Genomic DNA, 12,457 nt, shown 5'->3' with positions numbered 1-12,457 from the left:
GGTGGCTTCAACCATACCCACAATGCATTTGTGAATTTGTTTTAGCCTGGCATGGTTCCAGAGCATGCATGGGCAATTACAATAGGGACTATGTAATAATTATGAATCCTGGAGGAGGGTAGTGGCAAGAATTTTTAGCCAGCCGAAAGGGGCGGGGCAATCAATTAGATGAAAGCGATTTGTGGCAGTATAGAAACGCTTAAATATGCAATATCTATTTCAGGTTTACAAATTGGGATCCAAAATTTTTGGAAAACTTTGGCTTGTGTAAAGGGGGATGGGGGCAAAGATTTTGAGCCGGCCAACAAGGCGGGACACGCGGTTTTTGCATGTCGAGAGGGGGATGTTGCGGCATGTTTTGGCGCCCGGGGACTCATAAATACTATACTCGCTTTTAATAGTCAAAAAAGCTCACCAGACGAACTGGAGAACAATATTGTGCACGTGGGGGCACGTGCACACACCCCGACGGACCGCATATGTTGCAAGGATCTTTCCCATTTTCCCATCATCCCTCACACTGATTTCCCTAATGGTTAATGAACCCTGTAAATGTCTATAATTTTGGCAAGTTATGCGCGTAACGCATTTAGGGTCCAAAACACTGATTTTCAAGAATAACCTGAAACTGAACAACTTGTTTAGGGTACCTTTACAAATTTTTGGTAAATTATGAGTCCAAAAAGGGTAGGCCTATTTTGTTGCATTTACAAGCCAAAAACTCATCAGGGGGTAAATTCTATATTAAATACCTATTTAAAGGGCTAAATTTACTGGCAGGGATAAAATTCGTTTAAGGGTGTTTACAAAAAAAGGCCTGGTTTTTTTCTGCTATGATTTTTTTTAATTAAAAAAAATTCATTTGAAAGAATTAAATGTGTTACCCCCCATTACACCCGCCGCCTCGAGCTGTGGCCCTGTTGGCAATCAAAAAAGGTGCGTTAGTTTTCCATAAGTTTCCGCCCTTTTCTCATTAATAATTCTTCTTGCCGCCCCTTCTGTCCCACCCTTTTTTAATAAGTCATCTTGTCGCCACTTCTTTTTTGCCGCCCTTTGCTTTTACTCAAAGCCACCCCAAAATACGCGCATGATGGCGATACCGAATTGTATCATGGGATATCATAAATTGGCCATCTCTGTATGATGACATAAAATTTGACCCAGGTTTAAAAGTCAGATATAATATGAGGCATGTACAAAAAGGTATTAAAAGTATGAATTCCATTAGAAACAACAGGTTTTGGTCGTCCTATTGTTAAGCAGCAGGACTCGAATTACAATTTGACCTGTGAACTTCAAAGTATACCGGTATATATTATTATATCAATGGAGAGAGTAGCTATAGTAGAATTATTATCAACATGATTAAAAATAGGCCACAAAATGTGCTTTCTCGTGCAAAATCCAATGCTTTTTATTTCATTAATATTACAAAAAATTATAAACAAGTTAATTATTTCAATAAGAAAAAGAAACATTTTTTGCCAAAATGCTTTTGTTTCTCTCATTCTGTCAACGGGGTTTGAACATGCGTTATTTAATTAATTGACTTTTTTTAAGGGTTTAAAAGTTGTGGCTATAATTTCTTCTATTATGTTATCAATCAATCAATCAAACAGCCGAACATTAATTACTCATTTAATAAACTAATTAATAAATCATCAATCAATTAACCATCGATCAATCTAATAATCTATCGATCGACCTCCAAACGTTTTATATGCGGCATAAGCCTAAGGGGTGGTGCAATAATTATGTGTACTCCCGGGGTGGTGAATTATAGGAGGGGGCGGGGGAAGAAATAGGGGCAAGGTCGAAAGGGGGTGGTTTTGGCACAGATATTTTGGGCACCGCTTCTATATTACGCCCTAAAAAGGTGTAGGAAATCATTAGGAACACGTTCAAATATGCAAAATTTCCTGCTCGCTGCGCACGCATTTATGATAAGACAATTAAGGTTTTAAATTCGGGTTCCCAGAAATCTTGGTGTGTAAAAGGGGGGGGCAAGATTTTTTGGCACGTCAAAAGGGGGGCATTTTTTGGCACTTCAAAAGGGGTGGGGGGGTAAAGCCTTTTGGCACGGTCAGAGGGGTACACATAATTATTGCACAGATAGGCCTAGTATCCTTTTGATTAAAAAAATACATAAAAGTGGAAAGTCTATCAAGTATAAATGAATAAATAATAAATTATACGTTATATTCCGAAGTATAATTTAAAACCTGGACGCAATGCCCATTTTTGCGACTCGAATCCTCCTTCCTGGGGACACCCCGCGCACTGCAGGTGTTAAAATAACACCATTTTGCGACTTGAACATGACCAGAACATTGGAAGTTAAACCACAATAATCGTTTTTGACATTGTACAATAATCGTTCTTGACGTTGTAGCGTTATATAGAAACTTTATGGACCTAACATTATTCCCAAACTCTTAAGGGATCGGATAGCAACGTTTGCACAGTCCAAGTTTTTGTGGGACATAAGAGCACATCAGACACATCAACTTGCATTATGAGGAATGTCCTTCAGATATCAAATAATTTTTTTTCAAATTGATTTTTTGAAATTCGCGATATGATACAAATTTTATGGCAAATTGATATAATAATTGATATTTTTGACATTAAACAGTCCTCGAAGTAAACTTTTTAAATCCAATGATATGTAGCCTTATTATTTGATAGCAGTGCAGAAAGAAATTTCCTCGTACATAATTTGTCGTAAGCCTATTCAGAATGCAATTTAGTGTGTGCTCTCAGGTCCCACAAAAATACTGTACTAACGTTGCTATTCGAGTCCTTTAAAGGGTCTATGCCCGAAGTGTGCTTCATTTCGTTAAACTGCACTTCCCTGGTTAAAAACCACAGGTATTGCCAATGTGACGTTTTAATAGTAGGCCTACAATACTACGTCGGAGGTGGCTTCACGAAGACTGGTTGTGAAAGCGATATTGACAGCACTATACAGCCTGTCTCAAAAAAAATTGTGCAAGTGAAAAGCGCCCTCTGTGGCAATTAGAAAATACCTTTGTGACATAATGCTTACATCGACGTCAAGGGCATAGTCTTAGCTCTCAAATGCCGTTTAGTCTGTTCAATGTGCTTGTTTTAATCTCGAGATATGCTTACTTAACAGCGAAAGGGTAAAATCACAATTGTGCCACTTTTACTAGGGAAGGGGGCTGTACAAAGTCATGTAAATCAATGATAGCATCAAGTTTATCAAGAGAAATCAAAAGAATGCATCAATTACACAACAAAAATTGTTTTTAATGTTTTATCATGATAAAGGTATAATGATTCTCTTTTTCCTCTAACGACAAATTAAACGATAAATAAATATTTCACATTCTGCTGTTAAATTAAATACATGTGCATGTCAATGATTTTACCATGGAAGTACTGTTCTTTTTGTCATTCAAGACATATTAAAAGACAAATATTACACACTTACGGGTTAATGAACTTTGACAAGTTCATGAAATTTGACAAATTAATGAAATTAGACAAAATAATGCACACGCGCTGGTGTTGATGCGTCTAATGCACGAGCCCCGAAGGGGGGAGTGCATTAGACGCATCAACATCAGCTATCATTGATTTACATGTACAGCCATATTCCCTAGTAAAAGTGGCACAATTGTGATTTCACCCTTTCGTTCTTAACTAAACATATCTCGAGATTAAAAAGAGCAAATTGAACAGAACAAACGGTATTTGAGAGGTAAGACTGTGCCATTGACGTTGATGTAAGCATCATGTCACAACGATATTTTCTAATCATCAAAGAGGGCGCTTTTTACTTGCACAATTTTTTTTGAGACAGGCTGTACATAAATACGTTAGGGGCTGTGCAATAATTATGAGCCCTGGGGGAGGGTAAAATTGGGGGTAAGAAATTTTTGGCGAGCCGAAAGGGGGGGCAAGCAATTTTGGCAAGCCGAGAGGGGGGCAAGTGATTTTTGGCACACATTCTTGGGGCGCCTTTTAAATAAAACGCTCTACAAAAGGCTTAGGAAAACCGTACGGAAACGTTAAAATATGCAAATTTTTCCTGCTCGCTACGCTCGCAACATGTATATAGCCCATTTAGGGTTTGGAAATTGGGATCCCAAAAATTTGACATGTGCAAAGGGGGGGGCAAGCGATTTTGGCGGGCCGAGGGGGGGAAGCGATTTTGGCGAGCCGTTTGAAAATTGTACCCCCGGGGGCTCATAATTATTGCACAGCCCCTTATGTGCCTGTCAATAGACCCCTTCTTTGAGGTAAACTCTAATGACCCCCTTTTTTCATCAGCTTACACCCATATGAGGACCCCACTTTTTTAATAGAAGTTTACACCAAATGAAAATTTTTGAGGGCTTTGCGCGCATTTTGAACAAATTTAAGATTTTTCTGGCAATTTTAGGTTGAAAATTGCAAATTTTTGGCAAAATTTTGAACAGTTTCTGTCCAGAATTTTTTTCACTGTCTGTCATTGAATATTAGGGGGGCTGCTGCGTTCCGCGCGAAGCGAGAAAGCTTTTGAAATGCATACATTTTTACATGAATGAATTATGAATTTTACTTTAGATTATTGGGGCCTTAGGGTACTTTGGCCCACACGAAAATTATCCCGGAGCCACTACCCATATCCTCTCATGATTTTTCCCCAAAAAGGATCTTTCTGTTTTCACAATATCTTCGTGAATTTGTCCCCTGAATCATATTTAGTGTCCTTGAACATGATACATGACACAAATATGATTTTGATTTTGTTATGGTCATGACAATGTATCACCTGTGGCTTATAAATTATGGGGTAAATTTAAGGTGTGCATGCATGGATGCAAAGAAATTTGTAAACATAAAATATCGCCACACTCAGATCCGTCACTCACTGAAGAAAACATACTTTTCCTTCCTTACTTGTAAATAATTTCGTCTTAAGGGCTCGGATAGCAACGTTTGCACAGTATTTGTTGTTGTTTTTTTTTGGGGGGGGGGCATTGAGAGCACATCAGATATATCGAATTGCACTCTAAATACGAAGAATGTCCTTCTGATATCTAGATGTCCTTCTGATATCGTCTCAAGATTTGAGAAATGTTTAATTTTTACTCCTGTATAACCTTTTGTGACCTCTGGCGGTCACTAGGGGTCAAATCCAAAATGCCTTCACATCTTAAAATAAACTTTGGACCATGTACAACATGTATGCAAATTTTGATGCTTGTATCAGAAAGTAGGGCCTACACAATTGTACCAAATGCGGGAGAATAGATGCCATTTTAAATGATAGTTTCACTGATCATATTGTCTCCTTTTAATTTCGAGCCTAGCAAATTATGTAAAACATGAAAATTTATATTTCATTCCAAAGCCCAATAATGCGTGTATTATTCCATAAACTATTTAACAACAAATCAGGGACTACAAGAGCGCACACCCTAGACATTCCACAAATAACCATCGCAACCAGGATCAGCTCCCCGAGTTTTGTACGGGTCACAACGAGACAATTAGCAGTAAGTTCCTTGTCCAGGGGAATTTCAAAACTCAACTTTTCACGAGAGCATACTATAGGAACCGCCAGGGTTCGAACCCGCAACCTCTCGCACCATAGTCGAACGCCTTAACGATTGTGCTAACTTGACTGAATGAACTTCCGACTGGTCTCAAATTGTTCCTTGGGCAACAATAAATCAAATAAATCAAAATGAGAAACGTTGCATTGTTTTGGATGTTTTGTTACATATGTAGGCCTATAGTTATAACACCGCAAAATAGGTCAAAGTCAACAGGGCTCAATGGAATTCGATCTTCATTGTCATGTTACTATGGTAACAAACCACCAGAGATATATGGCAAAGTATTCTTTTTAAAATGTTTCTGCAAGCGGAGCAATATGAAACCATTTTTCTGCCGAAAGCAGTATGTATTCGAATTGGAACATGAAACACGACTATTGGGCGAAATAATGGCCGGATTGCCATGACAAATCATTCTGTCAAGTACATTTGGGCTACGTTTTCCATGTTGCCACGAAGTTCTTACAGTACAAAATGCTCAATGAGTCTGCATTTCGGCTAATGAATTATGCATTAGAAAAAAAAAAAAAAATGACAGGGACGGTCATAAATTCTTTATACGGGGTTGTAGTAAAATGTTTGCCTTGAAGAGTTATTATAAAATGTTTGACTTGATTCTGGACTTTGAAAAGAATATAAAGCTTTGAATGTGTAAAGTTTTTATTGTTTTAAAGAAGTTAATCTGAAATAAGGTATCTGTGAAGGATTTTAGGATATTTAAAGGGCCTGCACCCCCCGTCTTACAAAAATGTCGAATTTTTTGAACGGTAGCTAAATAGTTCAGCCTGAGACGAATATTTAGGGAGATCGGGGCAAAGTGGAACACGGGGCAAAGCGGAATCATCAGTCGGCTGCGGAGCAGGTGACTACAAGCTCCTATCTTTGGCTGCATCCTTTTTTGTACTTTGTGTACTTAACCCTCTATCTTTTTAACCAAATATCCCACAGAGTCGTGCGATATGTCAAACTTTTCCTCTGGTCATAAAGAACAAAAAAGTCAGTGGTCACATCTCTGTAGGATCATTGGTTGATGAGATATAGTCACTTTTTCTACTTTGTGCATTTAACCCTCTATCTTGTTAACCAAATATACCACAGAGTCGTGCGATATGTCATACTTTTCCTCTGGTCATAAGGAACAAAAAAGTCAGTGGTCGCATATCTGTAGGATCATTGGTTAACGAGATATAGTCACTTTTTCTACTTTGTGCATTTAACCCTCTATCTTTTTAACCAAATATACCACAGAGTCGTGCGATATGTCAAACTTTTCCTCTGGTCATAAGGAACAAAAAAGTCAGTGGTCGCATTTCTGTAGGATTATTGGTTTATGAGATATAGTCACTTTTTTCTACTTTGTGCATTTAGCCCTCTATCTTTTTAACCAAATATACCACAGAGTCGTGCGATATGTCATACTTTTCCTCTGGTCATAAGGAACAAAAAAGTCAGTGGTCGCATATCTGTAGGATCATTGGTTAACGAGATATAGTCACTTTTTCTACTTTGTGCATTTAACCCTCTATCTTTTTAACCAAATATACCACAGAGTCGTGCGATATGTCAAACTTTTCCTCTGGTCATAAGGAACAAAAAAGTCAGTGGTCGCATTTCTGTAGGATCATTGGTTTATGAGATATAGTCACTTTTTCTACTTTGTGCATTTAGCCCTCTATCTTTTTAACCAAATATACCACAGAGTCGTGCGATATGTCATACTTTTCCTCTGGTCATAAGGAACAAAAAAGTCAGTGGTCGCATATCTGTAGGATCATTGGTTAACGAGATATAGTCACTTTTTCTACTTTGTGCATTTAACCCTCTATCTTTTTAACCAAATATACCACAGAGTCGTGCGATATGTCAAACTTTTCCTCTGGTCATAAGGAACAAAAAAGTCAGTGGTCGCATATCTGTAGGATCATTGGTTTATGAGATATAGTCACTTTTTTCTACTTTGTGCATTTAGCCCTCTATCTTTTTAACCAAATATACCACAGAGTCGTGCGATATGTCATACTTTTCCTCTGGTCATAAGGAACAAAAAAGTCAGTGGTCGCATATCTGTAGGATCATTGGTTAACGAGATATAGTCACTTTTTCTACTTTGTGCATTTAACCTCTATCTTTTTAACCAAATATACCACAGAGTCGTGCGATATGTCAAACTTTTCCTCTGGTCATAAGGAACAAAAAAGTCAGTGGTCGCATTTCTGTAGGATCATTGGTTTATGAGATATAGTCACTTTTTTTCTACTTTGTGCATTTAGCCCTCTATCTTTTTAACCAAATATACCACAGAGTCGTGCGATATGTCATACTTTTCCTCTGGTCATAAGGAACAAAAAAGTCAGTGGTCGCATATCTGTAGGATTATTGGTTAATGAGATATAGTCACTTTTTTTCTACTTTGTGCATTTAACCCTCTATCTTGTTAACCAAATATACCACAGAGTTGTGCGATATGTCAAACTTTTCCTCTGGTCATAAGGAACAAAAAAGTCAGTGGTCGCATATCTATAGGATCATTGTTAATGAGATATAGTTACTTTTTGTACTTTGTGCACTTAACCCTCTATCCTTTTAACCAAATATCCCAGATTCGTGCGATATGTCAAACTTTACCTCTGGTACGTGAAGACGGCCCGATTGGCGCGAGGTTCATATTTGTGCGTATGCACCAAATATGTATCTTGTAAACCTTAAATTTTGCCTTGCCTTCCTTCGTAATCCTGATTGGGCCACAAAAAAAAATGTGTTGCACTTTGCCCCGGTCTCCCCTATACTAGGTATATTCGTCTCGGGCTGTCTCCGGTTTTAAAGCATCGCTCGATGGGTTAAGCTTTACTGATTTTCTTTATTTTAATACTAGTATATTGTAAAAACCAAGTAGCTGTGGTGTTAGCTCAATATGCTAGGAAAATATTATAACCGATGACTTCATGTTCACTTTGGCTAAATCAGCTGTATTTTTGCTGATAAGGGTGCATAAATTAGCATTCGACCCGGGCATTCGACATGTTGGAGAAATTCGCGTCAACTGTTTCACTATTGAAGTAGTAGCACTCACAACGTTCTTCTTCTTCTTCTTCTACCGGTGAGTACATTCCTCTCTTCGAGAGTATCGCCGTACACACGACGAAATGATTGCAAATTTACACATTTGTAATCATTTTGACCACTAAAATATGATGTGAAAATACCGGGAAAATACAGGTACCCCCGGTAGGCCTAAGCAATGAGAACAAGTCCTCTCAAACATTTGAAATTTGTAGCGTTACTATAGGTATGCCAGGCAAACCTTAGTTAACACATTTGCTAGTCAGCCAAATTCGCCTAGAACACAATACATATATTTACATAGAAATATAAAAGAACTGGCCGGTCAAGGAAACCTACATAAATATGTTGTCTATACTTCACTTAACCCAAATATATGATTTTTTATGGTGATAAGTCACTCGCACATTGAATTTTAGAGGGATTTTGATAGCAGTTCCATTAAAAAAGCTGCTATCAACATGAGGTCTAAGATCTAGAAACACCACCGGGAATTTTGCTAGATGAATCTTTTTGATGAAAGTCAATCTTTGACAAGATGTAACTTTACTATGGAAAGTGCTATGAAAAAAAGGTTTTCAGTTTTGGCTTTCTTTACTCAAGGGCTTTAATTTGATATATAAAATGATGCAGTTTGATGGCAAATTTGAATTCACCTGGCATACCTACTTACTACAACCGGAGGCTGAGACTTTTGAATGAACGCAGGTTTCAACAGCTGCACTCGATCCAACCGCGATCGTATATCGCGTATTTCAAACTACAACGCGAACGCACGACCTTGGATACAATGCTAACCAATCACGAGTGCATTCCCAGACAAACGAGCACCTAGACCAGTGACTTTGACTCGCGTAGTGAAGCGGACACTGCTTAGCAACTACTTTGACACGGACGCATACCTGGGCGCAAGCAAGCAGATATGTTCGCGTCTACGGAACATGTTGTATTTGATGCGAGCGATAATGGCGCTGGAATCACACAAACCAGCGCGCCTTTCTCTCCAGTCGCGTGTACAGAACATGTTGCATTTGACACGAGTGATAATGGCGCAGCAATCACGCAAAGCGCGTCTTTCTCTCCAGATATGAACGCTTTTTTTCTCCGCGTCCGACCAACCGACCAAAATCACCTTGGATACGTGGCTTCACCTACTGCCCTGGTTAGGGATGGGCACTGGGTCTAGGTGGTATGTCTATGAGTGCGTTGGCATGGTTGGATTCACTTCCGCGATACTCACACACAATCGCACACGCTGGTGTATATCGCGCAGTGTACGCAAAAATTCGTCACGCTATTGAAAGTTCATTCAATTGGAATTCCCTCAGCCGAATTCCTACTGAAGACATAAATCATCTACACATGTCAGATGTATATATTGTATTAGCAAATATCCACAAAAGCATTCATTATAAATTTATTTTGATGATTTGTCATATTTTATGCCATATATTATATCCTTAAAACTAACCGGTGGATTTGCGAACAATTTGTCGACATAAATGACGTTATTTTTAGTAATATGCAGACGAATGGCCAAATTACCTGTTGTGATAAATTTATCTGTACAAATTGTTAGCACTCTGAGTGACATATGGTACGGTATATTTGCAACCCTGCTGTGGATATGTGAACAATTTGTCGACATAAATGACGCTTGCGGAGAAATTATTAGAAAAAAGGTTTTTTTTGCCTAGGCCTGTCCTAGGCCTATGCTAGGTATGATCATCAAATTTCGAAGTAGCCTTTTTAGTACTTTTTTGGTCCTGGTGACAACCCTGCAAGTAGGATATTTCACATTGAAATTGTTTTGTTTAGAAAGGTGATTATTTAACTTGGGCAAATGTATTTTTCCCAATTCTGTGACCATCATTGATGGTACCTTACAATGAATACCTGTACAAAAAAGCAAGTACCCGTTATGCAACATTTTTCAGCACAGCAATCAATTTTACAGAAAAGAGATTTTATTTGAAAAAATCTTACTATCACTGTATGATAACTTCTGCTGTATAAAGGTGTACCAATTGACACTTTTTGACTTTCAACCTTAAGTTTCTGGTGTCCAAATTTCAATTTTTTTTTATTTCCTACACAGTTATTAAGCTATTTCTGTGGTCACAAGTTGGGAGTTGAAGGAGGCCCTCTATTATATATAAGCATCCGGGGCTCATGATACGTGATTATAGCCTAGTTTCCTTGTGTGTAGCCTCAGTACGAAGGCTACAGCATCAATGTATTGAAAAATGCAGGGTCCATCGATCATGTCAGTAAATGAATAGGGCCTAGGCCTATTTTGTTTTGGGACTGATTATTCGGATTACCACCCGGCATGCAGGTATTCCTACATTAAATACAACAGAATTATTACCATTGCAAGATGGCTTAAAGCTAGCATTTCAAGTATCTCTTATAAGCTAATAACAAATGGTGCCCGCTGGAATCTCTTGAGGCATTGTCTTTTTTAAAGACATTTCTTGTTTAAAATCAAAATCAGAGCATTTTTCAATTTTTGTCCCCCTGTGGAATCCAAATTGTGACATTTGACCTTTTCTCCCATAACTCAAAGAATGTAAATCGGAGATAGGTCAAACTATACTTTTCCTGAATCCTTATGACGAAAGGAACATGATGCAGTCATGTCTACAGTAGAATTCACCTCGACCTTTGCAAGACTTAAACCCCATTAAAAGCTATTAAACCAAGATAACACTCATTGAAACAGCTCAACTGATTAAATCGGATCTTCTCTGGCTGTGCACATGTGTCTGTTTTATATGTGCGATATAGCAATGAGCTGCTATAATACAGCTTCAGTTGGGTAACCGATTATAAAGGAAATGTAAGGAAACAATGGTAGTGGACCTTTGTTCACGAAATGAGACAATGGCCTGCTTTTTGTTAACCAGCATTCTTGAAAATGAGCAACATAATGATTGTTGACTTAACACGGTTTGGAAATAATTTCTTCATATTTTGATGTTATCTGTCGTTTACATATCCTTCCTAAAACACAAAAGTGCGACCCTTTGTCAATCACCTACAGTACCCAATTTCGGCATACTATATAAGAAACTCATCATGATGATTGCAAGAGAATAGTTTAAATGTAGCTTGTACCGTTTTTTGTGGCATCCTTCAGAAGTGAGCGGTCCGATACCAATATTTTCGGTCAAATCTCCATTCAATTAACACGGGAGTTGGCTAGCTATGCCTTGCCCTCACTCATATTTTACAAAAGTGCGACTATTTCTGAACATCTAACCTAGCTGTAATTTTAGGTCATGTTAGAGAAATATATTTGCTAGAAGTTTGGAGAATAAGTTAAATATTGGCTGGTTATTTTTCACACAGTGATGTTAACTAGGCAAGTGCCCATTCTTCCAACATACATCATTTGTAGAGGTCACGCGTCAATGGTGAGAGCACTGTGTATTGTGTATAGGAAAACGGACAGTAACTGCAGTATGATACATTGGTATAGGTTTAAATAGCAATATACCAAATTTGAAATAGACACCGTTCTACGGAAGCACTGAAGGGACATGTCATGTTGTCATGATGACATCATGTCAATTATCGTGACAACACGAAATTATCATGACATTATGTCGTCAATTATCATGACAACTCGTCGCACAACTCACAATTATATCGTCAAGTATCGTGACAACTCGACAACTCGAAATTATCATGTCAATTATCGTGACAACTCGCAATTATGTCGTCAATTATGTCATCATTTATCGTGACAACTCGCAATTATGTCGTCAATTATGTCGTCATTTATCGTGACAACTCGTCAAGTCGAAATAATCAAGTAA

This window comes from Amphiura filiformis, chromosome 19 (genome assembly GCF_039555335.1).
Source record: "Amphiura filiformis chromosome 19, Afil_fr2py, whole genome shotgun sequence".
NCBI lineage: Eukaryota > Metazoa > Echinodermata > Ophiuroidea > Amphilepidida > Amphiuridae > Amphiura > Amphiura filiformis.
The sequence above is the reverse complement of the archived record's forward strand: the minus strand, read 5'-3'. Positions refer to the sequence as shown.